The sequence below is a fragment of the Patiria miniata genome, unplaced genomic scaffold (genome assembly GCF_015706575.1).
Source record: "Patiria miniata isolate m_02_andy unplaced genomic scaffold, ASM1570657v1 HiC_scaffold_25, whole genome shotgun sequence".
NCBI lineage: Eukaryota > Metazoa > Echinodermata > Asteroidea > Valvatida > Asterinidae > Patiria > Patiria miniata.
In genome coordinates, this window is record NW_024037064.1 from 1,313,517 (window position 1) to 1,335,558 (window position 22,042).

The window sequence follows — 22,042 nt, forward strand, 5'->3', positions numbered from 1 at the left end:
CAATGTTTTCTTTCCCCTTTCGAGCCCTGGCACGAATACAGCTCAATAATTCAAATGTTTCCTTTCGTTATTTGAATCCTTTCAGCAAAGTGAGGACCACTGACTGATGAGGGAATTGCTCTACTGAGATGAGGTTGAGCCTGCCTCAAGACATTGTCAGGGTTCCGACAGCCTCATCAAACAGAAACCCGAGGAACCGGAAGCAGGGAGGAGGACCGACGGATGAACGGATGACCTGCTTACTGGGCTACCCATTACTGATCTTGAGGTTAGTTTTTAGTTACATGTACCTAAATAATAAGCAGAAACAAGTAATCAAAATGGGTGATCTGGCGCTCTTGTATGTTCTCCCACAAATAAAGAGTGCTGGTAGTGAGGCACTGCTTTGTGGGGTTAATTCGAACATTTCTTTCCTCCCTCCCACCTGTTGCTCTACCTTTCAGATATTTCTTAATAATGATAACCCAGTCAAAACCTAGAAAACTCAGAGTCATTGTGAAGAATTATTTGATATTTTATAATGAGGATTCTCTCCCTGTTTATACATTACCCTAATCACATCATAAATTTGAACCCATTTTGAAAACTGATATTCTCGTTTGACAACAATGTAAAATGGCTTAATAATGTAAACTGGAAGTGCCTATTAGAAACTGAATTTGTCCTTAACACCTTTTTTCTAGCAGTGAAAAAAAGAGAACAAATACTAGCTCATCTTTTACCTTTATATGCAATATCCATAAACTTATGTAATTGACCCATTAGAACCCTCTGATGCAAACATGCATACTCAGCCATGCTGTTACTCGGGTCCAAATCAGTCAGGTGACCGTTTTTTGACCAGATGGAATTCTATGCATAGAACTACATTATTGACCCGTTTTGACTGCCTAAGTAACTGGCCATGAGAATGACTTGACCAACTGTGATAATGAATATTGGCTGACTGTTATTGATTGTGTCGTTAAAGTACTGTCATAGTCAGTAAGTTGCTGGTATAGACTGTTTGAAACATGATCCCTGTCAAAACATCTGTGGGTGCTAAATTGCTGTTGACTGTGTTTGACTTGACAGTCCTTGTATTATCAAACAGCTGTGGCTACTGTGTGGCTGTTGATTGTTGTATTGACCTGATAAAGTATTGTCTGCAAGTGGCAGGCATTGTCAAACAGCTGTGGCTACTGTGTGGCTGTTGAGTGTTGTATTGACCTGATAAAGTATTGTCTGCAAGTGGCAGGCATTGTCAAACAGCTAGTGGCTACTGTGTGGCTGCTGAGTGTTGTATTGACCTGATAAAGTATTGTCTGCAAGTGGCAGGCATTGTCAAACAGCTGTGGCTACTGTGTGGCTGTTGAGTGTTGTATTGACTTGATAAAGTATTGTCTGCAAGTGGCAGGCATTGTCAAACAGCTGTGGCTTCTGTGTGGCTGTTGATTGTTGTATTGACCTTATAAAGTATTGTCTGCAAGTGGCTGGTAATGTCAAACAGCTGTGGTACTGTGTGGCTGTTGATTGTTGAATTGACCTGATAAGGTATTGTCTGAAATTGGCAGGCATTGTCAAACAGCTGTGGCTACTGTGTGGCCGTTGATTGTTGTATTGACCTTATAAAGTATTGTCTGCAAGTGGCTGGCATTGCCAAAGAGCTGTGGCTATACTGTGTAGCTGTTGATTGTTGTATTGACCTGATAAAGTTTTGTTTGCAAGTGGCTGTTATTGTCAAACAGCTGTGGCTACTGAGTTGCTGTTGATTGTTGTATTGACCTTATAAAGTATTGTCTGCAAGTGGCTGGTATTGTCAAACAGCTGTGGCTACTGTGTGGCTGTTGAACGGACTGGACATTTGTCAAAAAATGTCTGTTCCTGTTTATTCATTACCCTAATCACATCATACCGTAAATTTGAAGCCAGTTTGAAAACTCTGATATTCTTGTTTGACAACAATGTAATAATGTAACTGGAAGTGTTTATTTAAGCACCTTTTCCTAGCAGTGAAACAAAAAATGTCTGCACCCGTCCACAATGCCTTCTAATTTGTACTTAATTCACAAATGGTTGAAAACCTTCTGCCATGCTGTCAATTAGAAAACAAAAAAAGAAGATCATTTCCAAAGATTTGTTACGTGACACATTTTTTGAAATTTCTGTGAATCGGTCGATCCCCCCCATGCATTTGTACTTGGGTTTGCAATAGGGCTTGCTCAATGACTTCCAAATCTGTAGGAGTGCGTATTTTACGCAATATTTCATGCGTTGCGCAGTGTTGAAAATGCGCTTGTTGCTTGAAATATGTTCGAATTTCGACGCGGCCGATGCGCGTTATGCAATTGGATGTTCAAATGCCGATGCATGCCGCTGGTCTGTATTTGAACATCATTTGAATGAGACCTTAAATGGGTGACAACCTCACATGTTGTCAATTTCCAAACGTTTGTCAAGTGACACATTTTTAGAAATTTCTGTGAATCCGCCCCTCCCCCATGCATTATAATTTGTAATTGGTTTGCAATTTAGGGATCTACGGATGAGTGACAACCTCGCATGATGTCAATTAATTTCCAAACATGTGTCAAGAAGCACATTTATGGAAATTGCTGTCTATCTGCCCCCCCCCCCCATGTGTTCTAATTTCCCCCCCCCCCCCCAAGACGTGTCAAGCAACCCATTTTTTGAAATTTCTGTAAATCCCCCATGTGCTCTAATTTGTACTTGGTTTGCATTTGGGGGATTCACAAATGAGTGACAACCTTCTTGCATGCTATCAGTTTCCAGACGTGGGTCAAGTGACACATTTTTAGAAATGTCTGTGAATCCGCCTCTCCCCCATGCATTCTGATTTGTACTTGGTTTGCAATTGGGGGATCCATGAACCGGTGACAAACTCGCATAATGTCAATTTCTACCGTCAAGTGACACATTTTTGGAAATTTCTGTGAATCCTCCCACTCCCTTATGTGTTCTAATTTGTACTTACAATGTAATTCAAGAATGGTTGACAACCTTCTGGCATGCTGTCAATTTGAAGAAAAGAAGATCATTTCCAAGATTTGTTATGTGACACATTTTTGGATTTTTTTTGTAAATTCCCTGATGCGTTGTTACGATCCACAAACGGAGAACAACCTTCTCGCATGCCTTCTCGCATGTCAAGTAACACATTTTTGAAAATTTCTTTGAATTGGCCCATCCTCCATGCTTCTAATTTGTACTTGGTTTGCAATTTGGGGAATCCATGAATGGGTAAAAACCTTGCATGCTGTTAATTGCCATAGATGATTCTAGCCTTGGTCAATGCTCTCGTCGTTATTTGTCCCGTACGCAGTCAATCGTCGGCATATATCCTCACGTGCAATGCACATGCATGTAAAAATACAGCGCGAACTGCGGCCTCACGTGGCCACTATTTTTATATGCAAATCAGTTGGGGACGATCCCGAGCCTTGGTGCAATCGTCCATGTGAGGTCTTGGGGGTGGTGCTCATGATGTTAATACCCTTAGCTGACCTTAAATGTCGTTTTCTTATTGGTCGATCGTTGCGTGGAAACTTGCATAGTGAAACGTGGCACCGTACATAATCCATACACGTACACGTTGTGTGTCTCTGCACAAGGCACCAATGCACAAAAACTGTGGTTCCTGTCATGTCCGCAAAAGGCGAATAGCTGCAAATAATTTGATGACGTCCGGATTTACCAAAGTGTGATTGGACACTCCACATATTAGCCCCGCCTACACTTATCTGTATTCGCATACGAGGTCGTGCGCTAGAAATCCAGCGCAAAACAAAGAAAAACATAAGCTTTTGCCGACGATTGAACCAAGGCTCGAGATTGTCCCCAACTGATTTGCATAAAAAAATAGTGGCCACATGAGGTCGCTGTTCGCGCTGTATTTTTACATGCATGTGCATAGCGCGTGAGGATATATGCCGACGATTGACCACGTACGGGACGAATAACGACGAGAGCATTGACCAAGGCTAAGATGATTCATGTGTGTTCCAAAGATGTGTCATGTGACACATTTTTGGAAATTTCTGTGAATCTGTCCTCCCCCATATGTTCTAATTTGTAATAGGTTGGTTTACAATCGGGGGATCCAAGAATGGGTGACAACCAATTTCCAAAGATTTGTCATGTGACAAATTTGGAAATTTCTCCATGATCCAGATACAGATGCTCATAGGCCCTAATTCAATCTATTCTTTTCACTCCGTGATTCAATTTGTGTATTTGTGTAAGTTGGCAAAATGACGTCTTGCAGCAGAAGCCGACATTCGCGTAAGCCATCACAAATTCTCTGGTCCCGAGAGTACTGTCTTAGCCAGAGTTTACTGTAGGTTGGTTTGCAATGGACCGATCGATCCAGTAAGCAACGCCCCATGGTATTCTGACCAATCCCAGCCATGATTTATGTCCGACGTGCGTGCACTAAGTCCGACATGCATGCACGCGGGTATGAAAGTACGCGCGGAAGGAAAAAGCAGCGTGGCATTGGAGAAGAGCATGTGTTACTTTGCCCACGTGCACAGTGGGAGGGGCTTACTGGATCGGTCCATTGGGGGATCCAAAAATGGGTGACAACCTTCTCACATGTCAATTTCCAAAGATGTGACATGTGACACATTTTGGAAATTTCTTTGAATCCGCCCGCCCCCCCCCCCCCTTTCCAATGCGTTCTAATTTGTACTAAGTTTGTAATTAGGGAAACCAAGAATGGTTGACACCCTTCTGGCGTAACTGTCAATTTGAAGAAAACAAAAGAAGATCCGATTTCCAAAGATGTACCATGTGACTCATTTTTGGAAATTTCTGTGAATCTGCCCCTCCCCCATGTGTTCTAATTTGTAATAAGATGATTTACAATTTGGGGATCCAAGAATGGGTGACAACCTTCTTATCACATGCTTATTTCCAAAGATGTGTCAAGTGATCGACATATTTATCGGAAAACCTTTTTTTTAATACTTTTTCAACAAAACTTGCAATTTTTGTTCAATTGTCAACAATATGTTATTATATTTAAACTATATCTTTGAAGAAAATTCATTTAAAAAGTTGATGAAAAGGGCCTGTAAAAATCGTCACGAGCATTTTAATCTCTTTTACCAATCGTAAACTACCGTAGAAACACCTAGGCCAATGCTGATCAGAGCCTTTTCCGGTTGGATAGAAGGTTAAAACATTGACCTGTGACGCGGAAAAATCACTGCATCACACAGACAGTCTGTGGTGCGTGGTGCATAGCTAGCATATGCAATGGTATCACAGTGCGGGACGGGACGGGTAGCCACAGTGGATGAAATCAAACTTGTGCGATTTTCAGAGGTTTAAGATTTATTCATACAAAATGCAATGCTTTAAAAATCACAATGGTAATCTTGAGGATGGCGAGGAGAGCATAAGTGATATATTTCACTGACAGTTGGTGGAAGAAAAAGATGATAATGCCCCATTTTTCCCACGCACATTAGTTTATGATAAGCCGATCGTGATTTCCAAACTTGGGACATCAGACCATAATATTGTATTATTCTCACCATCAAATGCCCCGTCTCTGGACACAAAGTGAAGGTCACCACTAGATGTATGGGTTTGCGAGAGAAAGCCCTCTTTGCGTCAGCATTATCTGAGATCGAATGGGAGGAGTTGTATCACTCGGAAAGCTGCCAGGACAGGAGTTCCATTTACCAGAGAACCATGAACTCATTAATGGCGTCATGTTTTCCGACTAAGACAGTGACCCAGCATACCAACGATAAACCATGGGTCACCGATTTGTTTGGGAAATTGGTACAGAGATGCCAGAGAGCAATGGCAGGTAACATTGAGGTTGCAAGAAAGCTTCGTTACTAAGTCAATCGCTCCAACTTACACCTCCAACACAACTTCTATCAGTCAAGATCGCATCGTTGGAGAACTGCTCTACTAAAGACTGGTGGAAAAATATCAGTGAAGATGCTCATGGGTGCGTCATCAGGCAGAGAGAACAGTCTACAGGGCATAGCTAACACAATGACAAATGGTGATCTTCAAGCACTTGCGGACAACATCAATTACTTTTTTGTCTCTGTTAGCAGTGATCTTCCCTACTTGGAATGTAGCGTCTGTACAACGAAAAAAGCTTAGGATAACATCAAAGTCAACAAAACTACAGGATCAGATGGAATACCCGCATGGATCCTTCGTGACATCTCAGACTTCTTAGCTGCTCCGCTAACTGTCATCTTTAATAGTTCTGTTGAAGAAGGAGTAGTTCCCACCATTTGGAAAACTGCAGACGTCGTTCCTGTGCCAAAGTCACACCCACCTAGGTCAGTAGAGAGGGATTTCAGACCAATCTCACTGACTCCCATCGCTGCTAAAGTTTTTGAATCCATCATACTCAAATGGATGACCGCGCAGTTCAAGGAGAAAATAGACCCTGACCAATTTGGATGTATATCTAGAACTGGCGCTACAGACACTCTTGTGGAAATGGTGCATCGATGGTACGAGGCGACTGACAAACCTGGTTAATTCGTACGGATCTTGCTGCTTGTTTATTCAAAGGCATTCGACCATATTGATCATCATATCCTCATTTAGAAACTCACAAACATCGGCCTGGATCAGTACACTGGATGACTGCGTTCCTGGTGGATAGAACTCAACACGTCAAAATTGGGCCTGTGCTGTCAGAGCCAGGTTAACAGAAAGGTGGTATTTGGCAGGGAACATTATCTGGACTAAAGATTTCCTGGTCCAAACTCCATGCCCCTTGTACATGCGCAGATGACAGCATTATATCTGGAATACCCACATGAATCCTTTGTGACTTCTCAGACCATTACGTGCGTAGTGCTAGTGTCTGGCAGCTCCACATTTTGCTCTTTTTTTTTTTTACATTTCTTTATGTTTCTGTTACATTTATTTATCATTTTTGTTATCATGTGAATGTTGGAGACTCAGTGATCATCATGGTACAGGCTGATTCTCTTGTGATCATTGTGATTTGGAGCATATTTTGCACAACTTTGCAATTTTTCATCATGCCATTCCCTGAGGTATGGAACTGTTACGTAAACGCCATGCCACCAACCGTCCTTTATTATTGACTATCCGTTTGACTCGTCCTGGACAAGACATGACATTCATCTCATACAGGCTCATCAAGATGGACAATCGAGTTCAGCTGCTCTACAAAACAAACTGAGTGAATCTTCAGCTGGTGTTGCAGGGATAATCCTATTGTCACCACCTAGGTATAAGAATGGCCTCTTCTGGCCCGGCATCGATGACCAACATGTCACATTCCTATGATCGGACTTTTCTCCTCAGTCTAAACCCTGACTTGTCTTCCCAAAGTTGCAAACTATCCAGGTTGGTGTGCCATGAAATCTCAAATCTTAAACTTCTCAGGAAACCCTGCATAACACACAACACTAAATCTACATCACCTCGCCGTCGTACTTGACGTGCTTACAAGGGTGGTATTCGTAGGAAAAGCAAACATGGCCTTCCAATACGTGTGATATTGGCCGTCCTCACCCTACTGAAAGTTATCACCCTGCTTTTGTAGATGAACCCCCAAGATCCCACCCTATTCATCAGAACTTAGTCAAAGTTATCATCCCCAACCTTGACGATCACGTTAGTTTTTGCATGCTTAACGCACGATCTCTTCGCAACAAATCCACAGTTTTTCAGGTCTTTGTCATATAAAACAATTTTGACATTTGGGGTTTGCGAAACCTGGTTAGCTGAATCCGATGAAGCAACCATAGCTGACTTAACTCCTTGTGGTTATGAATTCAAACACAAACCCAGAGCATGCAAGCAAGGAGGAGGAGTTGGCGTACTTTTAGGAAGGCACTGGACATTTCAGTCAACACGTCTTTTGATTACCTGAGTTTTGAGGTTTTGCCACCATGACCTCCAATAGTACCAGCCTTGACGTTTACATCATTTATCGACCATCGTCCGGTCAAATGGCTTTTTCTTCGTTTCTTCGTTTCTGATTTAATTGTTTTGTTATTTCTGATTTGATATAATTTTTGTTTGCGCCATGAGCGTAATTTATGGCGGATACTAGCGCGGTATAAATTTCCGTTGTGATTATTATTATTTTCATAAATACCTCAGACAGTTTAGCTATTCCTGTTGGTCGAGAGCCCGTCACGTGGCCAGTCTTAAACGGATGATTAAGACATGTCTAGCTGGTCTTAAACACTTCACCAGTGTCACAATAAAATGTAGACTCCTAAAAATATGTGCCTCTTACCGTTTCATTGGTTGAATGTTCACAATCCTCACGTAGGCATGCGCTATACTACCAGCGTGTCAGAATTTTATAGTTTTAAATTCAAAACGCAATGCCCCAGGTGCGTTTTGCGCGACATTGCGCAGAACATGCTACGCGCCGTCAATCTCTATAAAAGGGTTGTTTACATCTTACTTGCCAGCTGAACACTCCATTATTTTGCTAGACGGATGTTTCAAAAAGCATTGTTGAACGAAATCGGGATTTTTTGAACAAATGATTTGATATTTTTTACCGAAAAGGTATTTATGTATGGGAATAAATATGTGCTCAGTCGGTATTTATCACTCAGTTTAAGACCGCTTCTGCATGGGTGCTGATAATTACCCTCGCCTCTTCAGCACCCAGACTCTAAGCGGTCTAATAAACAGAGTGATAAAAACCTCCGGAGCACACATTTATTCCCTTAATAGTTGTGTCTGATTTTCAAAAAGAAATGGAAGGATTGTCCAACTTGGCCCACAGTCTACCATCAACATACATATTCGGTCCTGTGTACTCACTTAAATGTCTTGGGGATCATCTCCCCTCCCCTAGTCCCTGCTCAAACAAAGATAATCCAGTAGGCATGCCCTCTCATGTTACTACAATAACAACCCCTTGTACAGATTGGTGCAGACATCCAAAACATAATAAATGGAATTCTTGGCATAAAGTATAGATTTGTTGAGAAATAATGGAATTGGTCAAAGAGCATGGAGAAAGCAACAGTAATCTGCCCACGCTGTGCGAACACTGCATTTTGAGACAATTGTTTTTGAAGTTGATACCTTGTTTTGAAACTGTTGTTTCAGCCCAATTTTTGATCCAAACTGTAAAATATTTTTTATCGATATGTTTTTTTTTCTGACCTTTGATTTAAAATTTATTTGCTTTATTTCTATTGCGTCTGTACTTATTGCTGAATTATTTTTGTATTCCTCTTTTCCCAAACAGAACACATGTTGTGTTGAACTTGCTGTCTCACCAAAGCCACTTGCCCACAGACCCATCCCAAGCGGGATCCTTGAATGGTGCTTTCCATGACTGAAGAACCCTTGATCAGCAAGGCATGCCAAGGTATTGTAAAGAGAGAGAGGGAATAGAGTTGATGGAGTGATAGTTGTTTGATTGAAACAGGCATGGTTCTACATTGGGCGGTAAACTTAGTATCGGGAATAATAACAATAATTTGACTGATTTATTGTTGTTATGTAGTTTCTAAAAGTAATTGAACAAATTTAAAACTACGGTTTTTATGACTAATTCTAAGTGTACAACCATGCCTGGATTCGGAATCCCTGTTCCGTCCTAACCCCCCAGAAAGGGATGTAAGTGCTCATGTGATTGTCTGATTTCCTTCTTTGTTTAAACTACATTTTGTAATTGAAATGTCAGTCAAAGAGATGATTGCACTTACATCCCTGCTAAGCTTCGTATGGACAACTGAACAATGGTATATCCAGTTTTTGGTCGAGGGAGCACCATTTTTAAATTTTTTTTTGGCTTGAAAAGTGGCATTTGTTTTTCTTGTTAAAGTGTTTCAAAGCATGAAGGTATTAGGATACTATGAGGTTCATTTTGAAACATATAAAAATCATGGTGGCATTTTCCTCCTCCCTGCTGGATATACAACACTGCAACCATAACCACAACAAATACATACTGGTATTTAGTGTCATTGGTTTCAGGTATTTTGTTGTCATGATTATACTTTTTGTTAATGAATTAAATGAAACATTTAATGTTAATAAAATGGAGATCACAACAATGGCTTTGCACATCTTCCAGGCTTAAACTTCCTTTCCCTGAACGTTTTCAAGTTTATTTTCCAAAAATTGAGTTGTTTTTCTTTTTCTGTACAGACGTATGTGTGACCCCAAATCATGTTTGTTGCCCTTTTTTGTGTGGATTACGGGTTGAAAAGTAATCAAATTAAAAAAGAGTTTGAAAGTAATTTGTACAATTATAAGCTGATAAGCGAACTCTTATAAACGGGAAAAGTCACTCGTTGAAGAGTTTCATGGAAAGGAGGTTTTTGTGCATTTTGTGTTAGAGACAAGGCATTCTTTCACAGTTATGTTATGAACAGCATGTTATTATGCGTATCTGCCTTTGGTTACTGGAATAATGTTATGGAGTAAAGTTTGGCTACTGGAACGAAGTCTGGAAATCTAGAAAACCGAGCACATCAAGTTTTGACGATGCGATACCCCTGCCAGTCTAATTTTCTTGGACAGATGAGAAGAGCTATGTGGTGATTCAACAGAGGAGCCAGATGATGAATTGGACTAAAACACTGTGCATCCATCCAGGGTGTGTATTTATCGATCCTTTTTTTTTTTTTAGAAATCATCTCCATGTCAAGAGATCATCAGAACTGAAATTAGAATAACAGTCATTACCTGTGCTACATTGTGTTGGCTTTATGGCTATTGAACTATTTGCTTCATGAACTAATGAGACCATGCCATACTGATTGTATGCATGTAGTTTTTGGTTATTTCGTTGATTAATGTTGGCCGAAAACCCATTATTGGTGATGATGTAACCGCTATATTTAGAGCCTCAACCCGAAAAAAAAACACACCTAAAAAAACCCCCCAAAGCTGCAAAGTTTAACTTACATGTAACATTTCAATGAAAAAATAATTACCGAATCAATCACCCTTTGCTGTACCACAAGGTTTGACTGTATATTACTTTTTGTTTTGTAATTGTTATTGAAAGTTTGTTTTTGTGGTTTTGAAATATCACATTCTGTGCTTGTTTAAACTTTGACTCGGGGTATTTAAAAGTGTATTTGACCGATAATTGTTCTTTTAATGTAAAATTATGTATTGAGGTGACCTGAATTCATTGTGTGTGTCTGACTCATTTCATTCTATTATAATTTTTCCCCTAGTCGGTTGTCCATACACAAAATCCATCTGCACCCGGGCACTCTTCTTCTAACTTTTATGGTACACATTGTAATCCAATCCAAATGTTAAATCATATTATTTAAAAGAAGGTGCCTGGATAAAGCATACTATCTGCCCAATTTCTTAAAGTTGGTCTGTACATGCTGTTCCAAAATTTCAATTTGTTTTACGCATGAAGTTTGAAGGAATATAGTGGTAAACGTGGTTGTTAGCATTTGCAGGTTAACAGAGTCATGACAATACACTCCAGTTCTGAAAGTTTTGAGCGAAACGGTATTTGTAACTCAATGTCCTCAAATTGGAATAAAGTACATGACACTCCTCACTCAAAAGTCTAAAATAATTTATTATTTAGTTATTGTCAGCAATTTTTTTCTTGTGATATTGAAAACTCATAACCAATTTATCAATTCCATTTGAAAACCTATTTTTTCTTCGTAAAAACAAACAGCACGTATACACCAACTTTAAACGAGTGATTGAATGAAAGAGAGCAAGATTAATGATTGAGTAATATAGATGTATTATCGGATTTCCTGGTCATTTTGTGAAATGCAAGCATGCATTTTTTCCTTTTTTGAATTTGATGAAAAGCGAAAAGACACTTTTTAAGCACAAACCATTTTCAAAAATGCAAACAGGTCTTTGTTTTTGCCAATCCAAAGATGTTGTGTTATCAGCCAAGAACTTGTCTAATGCTTTATTATCTTGAATTTAAACCGATAAAAGAGTTTTAAGGGATTGACAAATTTGGCTGGGAAATCCTATAGTACATGTACACAGTTTGACTTCATGGAATCACTGATGCACTGGAGGTAAGTGGAGATTTTTGCATCTAACTAGAAATCAGTGTTTATCAAAAGCAGATAGAAATCACAAACCTATAAATACATCAGAGTGCAGAATTTTGATAGTGTAGTTGCATGCGACAGTTTTATCTGAATGTCTTTTAATTATCCGGTTTGAACTTATTGCTTACATTTTTATGATTACATCGATATGTAGTGTTTTAGCTGAAACCCATTTTAATGAAAATAGGGCAAAATTTAAAAAAAGAGGTTTTTTCTTCTTGTTTTTAAAAGATACGTTATGATTTTAGTCAGGAAATTATGGAGTGTTTAATTAGGCCAAGTTTAGTGCCGTATGGGTTGTTTATTATAGTAAATAGATTCGCAGATTAATTATGCCACTAGACTACATATGACCTCGAGAACTGACCGATCAGCAGCGTAAAGAACACGATCAGGATGATTAGCATTTTGTGTACAGGTTGTTTTTACCACAAAATGAGGAATGTACCCCCAAACCATGTTTTGAGTAATCAACGCCTGAAGTCTGGTTACATTAAACAAACTAAACTTATGTTTGTGGACAAACACAGGGCTGTTTTGTTAATTTTTTTGCGACATGCGACATTTAAAGTTTGAAGTATAATTTTCATCTGGGATGGATGTTGTGGTTCTGTTTATAATAAATGGTGTCATAAACAAATGTGATTACATTCTGATAGGGCTTTGAATTATGACCCTACATGTCACGTGATGACGTCACATTAATTTCATCTATAATCATCAATAATATTTCCTGCTGCTAGAGGGCGCTCTAACATTTTATGACATCCTTTTTTGTTGTTGTAAAGAACAACTTAGCCATAGCATACATCGTTGAAAGCAAGTTCCCGTTATATACCAATTTGAAATTTCCAAGCACTTCCGGTTTTAACCGGAAGTAAAGGTCACGTGATTTTGCAAGTACGTATTATCAAAAAGAAAGACCCCGGATTATTCTTTCAATTCCGCAAATGTCAAGTGCAGGTCTCTCACGGTTGATTTGATATTGTTTTTCACTGATGACATCTATTACTTTTTAACGTGACGTCACGTGACCCAAGATGACGTCATCATGAAGTCACTTAATTTTTTTCATCTATCAAACATCCCGGTCTAGGTACATACCAGCTTTCAACCCAATTGGACCTCTTTTTTTGTGTTATTGGCCTTCAAAATATGCATTTTTAATATACCGTCATATGTCATGTGATGATTTCATCGTGCCGTCAATTTAATTTTCATCTATAACACATTTCCAAATTTAGGAACATATCAAGTCTACTTTATTCACTTACCCAAATAGCTACTACATATGCATATTTATTCTGCCGACAGGCTCAAACGCTAAAAGATTTAATCAACCAACGAGCGCCCTCTCGGGGCCTACCCATTATGCTACGTCATGAATCTGCCATTATGCTTCCTTTTTTTATTCTCGCGACGGCATCGTGCAGAAGCAAAAATTTTGCTCCTTCAGAACCTTCATAGATTTAACTGTATGAAAACCTCTGGAGGGGCTTTCTAAACATACCGTACGTCATGCATGCGGCAGGCTTTCTAAATTTTGAAATTAACTTTTTGGGTCAGGTACTCTAGGTCGATGGCATCAAAACTGGTCTGGTCTGCTCTCGCCTTTTGACGAGTTTTTGTACGATTTTCGCTTTAAGAGTTTCTGTTTTACAGAATTTATCAACCAAGTGAGTTGTGTAGATTCTGTTGAGTTTAGTTTTGAGTAAGCAGTTTTTAAAAGGAGTGACGGAGTGTTTTGCTTTCGTTTTTTTTTCACGTGGCGTAGCAGGTTTTCAGCCTTTGTCTGAAACCACGTGTGGCGGGCCAGGTCGGCACCGCAGGGGCTTACCCAGTGCCGGGTAGGCATCGTGGGTTCTCCCTTTGGGATCAAGTGCAATCCCTGTTTAGCCGAGTCGGTTTACTTCTGTTTTACAGTTATCTAATAATATATTTCTTTGATGAAAATAACAACCATTTTTATGATTATTGTTTTGAAAAAAAAGCAGTGCCTTTTTTTTATGACTCCATAGACGGGACCCAAGCCAGCTGGCGTTGGGCATAACTCGTCTCGAGACAGGTACGTCTCCCGAGTTATTTTTGGAATCCTTTTCGTCGTCATTGTTTTCGTAAAGGCTTTAGGGGAGTCAGTGCGTCGTATCCCCGGAGAGAAGCACGGTTATTCTCCATGAGGTCTGCTAGTCGCCCCACACGTGGGGCCCATGTTCCGGAAGTCAGACTTTTGGTTGTTCAGGGGACTAGCGAAACGTTTCCAGGAATACAGCGGTTTCGACCGTTCCCAGTTTTTTATTTGTTTCCCCTAAGCTCGTAGTGAGCTACTGCCTAGCGAGTCGCGTACAGTGGGGGTTTATTGACAGGTTTTTCTTTTTTTCCCTGACCGTCTCTGCTAGCTCTAAGCTAGAAGTGGACGTTTCGTTGGGTATATCGACAGAGGTCGTTCCCTGCCCCTCGGCCGTCCTAGGCTATCTTGGTAGTGCGGCAATCAACGAGATAGCGGTGAGACCTTCGTGGGTAATCGGCCACTGGCCGTTCCCTTCCCTCGGCCATCTTGACTGGCGTGTAAAGAGAAAGTTCGTGGGGTATATCAACCAGCGGTCATTCCCTTCCCCTCGGCCGTTCCCAACTGCATTTATCTTGGTTGTGCGATAGTACGAAATACAAGGTAGCAGTGAGTCCCACGCAGGAACATTGCCGTAGTATGAATAACGGTCACCCCGTGTTACACGTTTTGGCCGTCATCAGACGTACCTCCTACATATGGAACACCGTGATGGCACCGGGGATAAAACTCCCCGTATAAACTGCAGTTCCCCAGGTGACAAGCCGTAAGAGTCCCACGGTTAAAAAGGCCGCATCAAAGGCCACCAGTGGTCCCAAGGGTAAGACCGCAAAAGGGACCACTATTCGCTCGATCACACTGCCGGTCTCCGGACCATTGGCGTTACCTAGCAACCCGGCGGCGATCTCCCCAGTCTGCTGGCTCCAGCAACCCTCGGGGACGACCAGTCACGGAGCTGTAAAAGGATTCAATCGCCACCGGCCCCGTCTGTGAGTTCATCGCGCTCCATACTTCCAGCTTCCACCCGTGCGGAATGGGCAGTCAACGTCATTCTTTGATCAATGCTCCGGAATTCCGAGTATATTGTTGGTGTTTTTACAGTCAAGTGATTCAAGTCACCCAAGTAAGAAAAGGAAACACAAGGCAGCGCCGTCTTCTTCAGGGGATTTCCGGCCGTGATTGGGCGCCCCCGAGATCGCAGGTGTGATTTTCTTTACACCCATCTTGGAATTTGGGCACTTCTGTTCAAGATGTTCCTGACATAGATGTCGATAGTGCTCACCCCTCTTCCACTTACTCGCAAGACGTGTGTTCTGGCGATGAAGAGGCCACTGACCCTGGTAATTTTTCTCAGCTGAGGCTGGTTCAAAGAGATATGGTTCGGGTACTGCAACTGCCAGAGAGCAGTAAGCCAGAGACCACCTGTCGTTCTATCAAACGCCGGACTGGCGTGGAGGAACCTCGAGATCCAGCTTTCCCTGCTATGCCAGTGGATCGTTTATGCGCTGATCACATCCAACGTATCGCCGATACAAAGAAATGGACTGCTTTTAACAAAAGGTCGGCAGCCTATTTCCAGTATCCAGAAAAGGACCGAGAAGATTTGTTTTACGGTTCCTGCTATTCCAGCTACCGCCATGGACAAATTGACTGGAGATAGCGGCATAGCCCCGACCAAGTCAATATTTGTCAACGGAGGAAACAATGAAGAAAGTCGATGAGGCAGCTAGATTTGGCTCACCAACAAGCGCCTTTGTACTTTTATTATCTGAATATATCGTCTGCGCATGTGAGGAAGATTCACAAATTCCAGCCGATATGTTAGCAGCAGCCTTCAGATGTCTGGACGAAATACTCCGTTTTTGTCTAGATCAGTTTCCGAGAATCTCTATTTTGTCCGTCAAATCATGTAGGAAGTACGTGATGGAGGCACTTTACATACCACACGAAGGCACTAAGAAGAAGTTAGAAGAGCTTCCTGTTATGGGCAAAGACCTTTTCGGAGGCAAATTCCAGGAAATTCTGGAAGTTGAATGAAGCCAAACAAATCAAATCAGCGGACACACTGATCTTCAAGAAGCCATCAGCTACTAACAAGCCCAAATTCTCTGGGAAGAAGGCAACGAGAGGTGCTCCCTCGTTTTGCCCTGCCCTTAGGAAACCATTTAAGCTCTTTTGCCAACAGACTTTTTTGATTGCGAGGCATATTTGAATAATTCTGTGTGGGTATCGGATGCTGCTTTGCCGTTTTTAATTTTCTGAGGGTTCTTTTGATTTCTGCCACACTGGGAGCATCTGTCTTGATTGTTGTTTAGGTTGATATCTCCTGTAGCTGCTGGATGTAGTGTGGAATTTCCTGCAGCTCTATCGAGTCTTGTTCAGGAGATGGTGGGTTAAAGTGCTGTGTTAAGTGCTCTTTGATTTTTTTAGGATCGCACTTAGCTCGGTTCGTAGGCCGGAACGTTGATCCCTCATGTTTGATGCACCTGAATAGTTGCTCGACTTCTCGTTTTGTGGCATGTTCGTTGATTTTACTGGCTTCCAGGCAGAGCTTCTTATTTCGCAGATAAGCGACTCATTGCTTGATGGATTTGCTGACATTTTTGTAGCTTGCTGATTTTCGTGTCAATTTAGAGCGTTGGTCCAATCGCTGAACTGGCTGGTGTGGTTGTTGTTGAGGCCATCTGAGACTGCTGAAACAAATCTCTACCCGATGGCTGGGTCCTGAAGTGTCTTCAGGTCTAACAGACGGCCAAGGCATCAGCTGGTGCAATGGTTTCAGCTCCACGCCCCTGCTTCGCCCCTGTGCGCCCGAATTTACAAACTAGCGGCCGGGCACGGGGCGGTGGGCTATCGGGCCCCCGCCTCGTGTGGCGGCGGTGACGCCCCCTCTGAGCCGACCTCAACACTGGGGCCCGTTGGGGGTCGTCTCAGAAATTTTGTAGGGTCCTGGTAAGAGATCACCTCCGACGCATGTGTGCTTTCTATAGTCAGCCACAGCTATCTACTAGAATTTACAAGCACCCCTCTGTCTGAAACATGTGTTTGCGAAACACTGGTTCCGACAAACGCAGACAAACAATTAGCTCTCGAACAAGAGATATCACCCTTATTGAGAAGAGAGCGGTCCGGTTGGTGCCTCCAATGGAGCAGTTCACAGGCTTCCTGTCCTTCTTTGTAACACCAAAGAAGGCATCTGGCGAATGGCGGCCGATAATCAATCTGAAACCACTCAACAAGTTTGTCAGACCCAAGCGTTTCCGAATGGAAACTCTCCATGTAGTTTTAGAATCGTTACCCAGACCAGCATGGGGAACGTCATTAGACCTAAAAGATGCATACCTACATGTTCCCATCTTCCTAGAGTACTCCCGATTCCTACGTTTGCGGTATCATGGGCGCATTGACGAGTTCACTGCCCTTCCCTTAAGTCTATCAACCTCGCCAAGAGTGTTCAGCAGGGTTTTGCATCACGTCTCCGGCGAGAGAACATAATGATTTTTTATGTATCTGATAGTGGGAAAATCGAAAGACGAGACTACTTGGAATATGAGGGACACTTATACGTCGACGACGAGACTAGGCTTCATCATCAACGAGAAGAAGTCCCAACTAATCCCGTCCCAGGAAATCACTTTCCTGGGAGCAGAGATTGATCTAGGCCGGGGCATAGTCGTCGCCACAGGGGCATAGATTACCAGCCTGCGGAAATGCGTCTAACTTGTTCTATCCACCCAAGTCGCTCCAGCGCAAGCTTGGCTGAAACTTCTTGGGTTCATGGCCAGCTTAGCAAATGCACCTTTTGGCACATTACAGACCCAAGACAGATCCAATCTCTCTATTGGTCTCTATCAATGAAGTCATTCGTCCACACCTTCGTTGGTGGCTATTGGAATAGAACATTCTGTGCGGACAGATTTTTCCCAGAGGGGATCCTCATGTCATAATCTCCACCGATGCTTCCAACAAGGGCTGGGGAGCCTCCCTTCTCCCTCGACAAGCTGCAGTTAGTTTGGACAACGTTTGGTCCCTACATATCAATGTTCTAGAGCTTCAGGCCGTAGTCAACGCCTTACACCACTTCCAAGCAGACGTAGTGTGCCGGTCTGTTTTAATCAAGACCGACAACACAACAGTAATAGCATACATCAACATACATGGCGGTACAAGATCACCCCCAGCTGTGCTACCTGACTTGGGAAATGTTTCAGTGGCTAATCAGACACAAAGTCGATCTACATGTCATTCACATTCCTGGTGTGGAAAACTGCATAGCAGATTCCCACGGAGTGGTCATTGAACCAGAGGATCGTAAGTCAGATCTTCTTGATCCTAGGTTCTCGACACATAGAATTGCCTCAGCAATCAACACTCAGCTCCCTGTGTTTCGCTCGAGATCCCATCATCCTCAGGCATGGGTCTCGGACGCACTATCAATAGACTGGACAAACATGTTCGCTTATGCCTTCCCTCCGATCTGAATCCTTACAAGGGTCATCATTAAACTGGAGAGAGACGGGTGCAAGATGATACTGATCGCCCCCTGTTGGCCGCGCCAGCCCTGGTTTATGCGACTGGTGAGGCTCCTAGTGGGCTCCCCTCTAATCCTCCCAGATCATCATTACCTACTCCTTCAACCTCAGTCCCTGTTCCGACACCCGGCTCCGGGATATCTCCACCTAGCGTGCTGGCCACTGTCAAGCGCGCCTACTGATCAGCAGGTCTTTCTGAAGATGCTGCAGCCATGACCACAAAAGAATGTTGTCTAATGCCTAAAATAGAATTTTATCACATGACGCCACATTCCTTGCAATGATGTCATCTTGACAACTGTTGTCATTGCACATTTTGTCATTGTGGTCTTGGTTTGTACCAAGTTTGAAGTCAATCCACTGAAGTGAAAGACAAATTATAATTTTGGAAACAGAATAAAATTGTAAATATTGAAAAGAATCATTAAAAATGAACCGTTGAATTGGGATTTTGCATACCAGTACCATAATCTACCTACCCCCCAAGTTTCATGGCAATCGAACCTTCCCTCATATGTTTTTTAGAAAAATCACTTTGTTGATGACGTCCTGATGACGTCACACATTTTGCCAAATGTTGTGCATATATCTTTGACCTAACAAACCAAATGCAAAAAGAATTTTGAATTTAGCATGTTGCGTTCGTGAGATATGGCTTGAAGGTCCAACAATTAAAAAATGCATATATCAAATCGCACGATGACGTCATGATGACGTCATGATGACGTCATGATGACGTGACCTCAATCTTTGTTTTATCTATAACACATCCCGGTGTACCCATATACCAACTTTTAACCCAATCGGACTTGCAGTTCTGCAGATATAGGACTTCCAAATATGCACGTTTGTGAGTATGTCAGGCGATCCACGAAGGAAATGGTTGTGGGAGGAGTTGCATGTAAATAGGTGATGAATATTGACGAACTTATAGAGCATGCGTAGTAGGGGAGTCAAAGCTAGTGTTGACGAGGGAGAATGGCATACAGTGATTTGAAACCAGAATGTTAAGTGTCGTATATATATGTTCTGGACATGAGGAGGGTGGGTGGGGAGACCGAGGAGGGGGCATGCCGTAATAAAGTGAAGCAGCACGACCGTCTGCTAGGGTTTCTAGGGCTTCTCAGCTAGGGTTTCTAGGGCTTCTCAGCTAGGGTTTCTAGGGCTTCTCTGCTAGGGTTTCTAGGGCTTCTCAGCTAGGGTTTCTAGGGCTTCTCAGCTAGGGTTTCTAGGGCTTCTCAGCTAGGGTTTCTAGGGCTTCTCAGCTAGGGTTTCTAGGGCTTCTCTGCTAGGGTTTCTAGGGCTTCTCAGCTAGGGTTTCTAGGGCTTCTCAGCTAGGGTTTCTAGGGCTTCTCAGCTAGGGTTTCTAGGGCTTCTCTGCTAGGGTTTCTAGGGCTTCTCAGCTAGGGTTTCTAGGGCTTCTCAGCTAGGGTTTCTAGGGCTTCTCAGCTAGGGTTTCTAGGGCTTCTCAGCTAGGGTTTCTAGGGCTTCTCAGCTAGGGTTTCTAGGGCTTCTCAGCTAGGGTTTCTAGGGCTTCTCAGCTAGGGTTTCTAGGGCTTCTCAGCTAGGGTTTCTAGGGCTTCTCAGCTAGGGTTTCTAGGGCTTCTCAGCTAGGGTTTCTAGGGCTTCTCAGCTAGGGTTTCTAGGGCTTCTCAGCTAGGGTTTCTAGGGCTTCTCAGCTAGGGTTTCTAGGGCTTCTCAGCTAGGGTTTCTAGGGCTTCTCAGCTAGGGTTTCTAGGGCTTCTCAGCTAGGGTTTCTAGGGCTTCTCAGCTAGGGTTTCTAGGGCTTCTCAGCTAGGGTTTCTAGGGCTTCTCAGCTAGGGTTTCTAGGGCTTCTCAGCTAGGGTTTCTAGGGCTTCTCAGCTAGGGTTTCTAGGGCTTCTCAGCTAGGGTTTCTAGGGCTTCTCAGCTAGGGTTTCTAGGGCTTCTCAGCTAGGGTTTCTAGGGCTTCTCAGCTAGGGTTTCTAGGGCTTCTCAGCTAGGGTTTCTAGGGCTTCTCAGCTAGGGTTTCTAGGGCTTCTCAGCTAGGGTTTCTAGGGCTTCTCAGCTAGGGTTTCTAGGGCTTCTCAGCTAGGGTTTCTAGGGCTTCTCAGCTAGGGTTTCTAGGGCTTCTCAGCTAGGGTTTCTAGGGCTTCTCAGCTAGGGTTTCTAGGGCTTCTCAGCTAGGGTTTCTAGGGCTTCTCAGCTAGGGTTTCTAGGGCTTCTCAGCTAGGGTTTCTAGGGCTTCTCAGCTAGGGTTTCTAGGGCTTCTCAGCTAGGGTTTCTAGGGCTTCTCAGCTAGGGTTTCTAGGGCTTCTCAGCTAGGGTTTCTAGGGCTTCTCAGCTAGGGTTTCTAGGGCTTCTCAGCTAGGGTTTCTAGGGCTTCTCAGCTAGGGTTTCTAGGGCTTCTCAGCTAGGGTTTCTAGGGCTTCTCAGCTAGGGTTTCTAGGGCTTCTCAGCTAGGGTTTCTAGGGCTTCTCAGCTAGGGTTTCTAGGGCTTCTCAGCTAGGGTTTCTAGGGCTTCTCAGCTAGGGTTTCTAGGGCTTCTCAGCTAGGGTTTCTAGGGCTTCTCAGCTAGGGTTTCTAGGGCTTCTCAGCTAGGGTTTCTAGGGCTTCTCAGCTAGGGTTTCTAGGGCTTCTCAGCTAGGGTTTCTAGGGCTTCTCAGCTAGGGTTTCTAGGGCTTCTCAGCTAGGGTTTCTAGGGCTTCTCAGCTAGGGTTTCTAGGGCTTCTCAGCTAGGGTTTCTAGGGCTTCTCAGCTAGGGTTTCTAGGGCTTCTCAGCTAGGGTTTCTAGGGCTTCTCAGCTAGGGTTTCTAGGGCTTCTCAGCTAGGGTTTCTAGGGCTTCTCAGCTAGGGTTTCTAGGGCTTCTCAGCTAGGGTTTCTAGGGCTTCTCAGCTAGGGTTTCTAGGGCTTCTCAGCTAGGGTTTCTAGGGCTTCTCAGCTAGGGTTTCTAGGGCTTCTCAGCTAGGGTTTCTAGGGCTTCTCAGCTAGGGTTTCTAGGGCTTCTCAGCTAGGGTTTCTAGGGCTTCTCAGCTAGGGTTTCTAGGGCTTCTCAGCTAGGGTTTCTAGGGCTTCTCAGCTAGGGTTTCTAGGGCTTCTCAGCTAGGGTTTCTAGGGCTTCTCAGCTAGGGTTTCTAGGGCTTCTCAGCTAGGGTTTCTAGGGCTTCTCAGCTAGGGTTTCTAGGGCTTCTCAGCTAGGGTTTCTAGGGCTTCTCAGCTAGGGTTTCTAGGGCTTCTCAGCTAGGGTTTCTAGGGCTTCTCAGCTAGGGTTTCTAGGGCTTCTCAGCTAGGGTTTCTAGGGCTTCTCAGCTAGGGTTTCTAGGGCTTCTCAGCTAGGGTTTCTAGGGCTTCTCAGCTAGGGTTTCTAGGGCTTCTCAGCTAGGGTTTCTAGGGCTTCTCAGCTAGGGTT

At 43.1% G+C, this 22,042-nt stretch overlaps 1 long non-coding RNA gene across 1 annotated transcript; it reads left to right on the top strand.

Annotated features, from left to right (window-relative positions):
* Positions 1-228: 228 nt before the first annotated feature.
* On the top strand, positions 229-11,136 carry LOC119733428. The gene is made up of 2 exons (XR_005271826.1): positions 229-268; positions 9,239-11,136. It is a non-coding gene; the product is annotated as an uncharacterized LOC119733428 (long non-coding RNA).
* Positions 11,137-22,042: the final 10,906 nt, after the last annotated feature.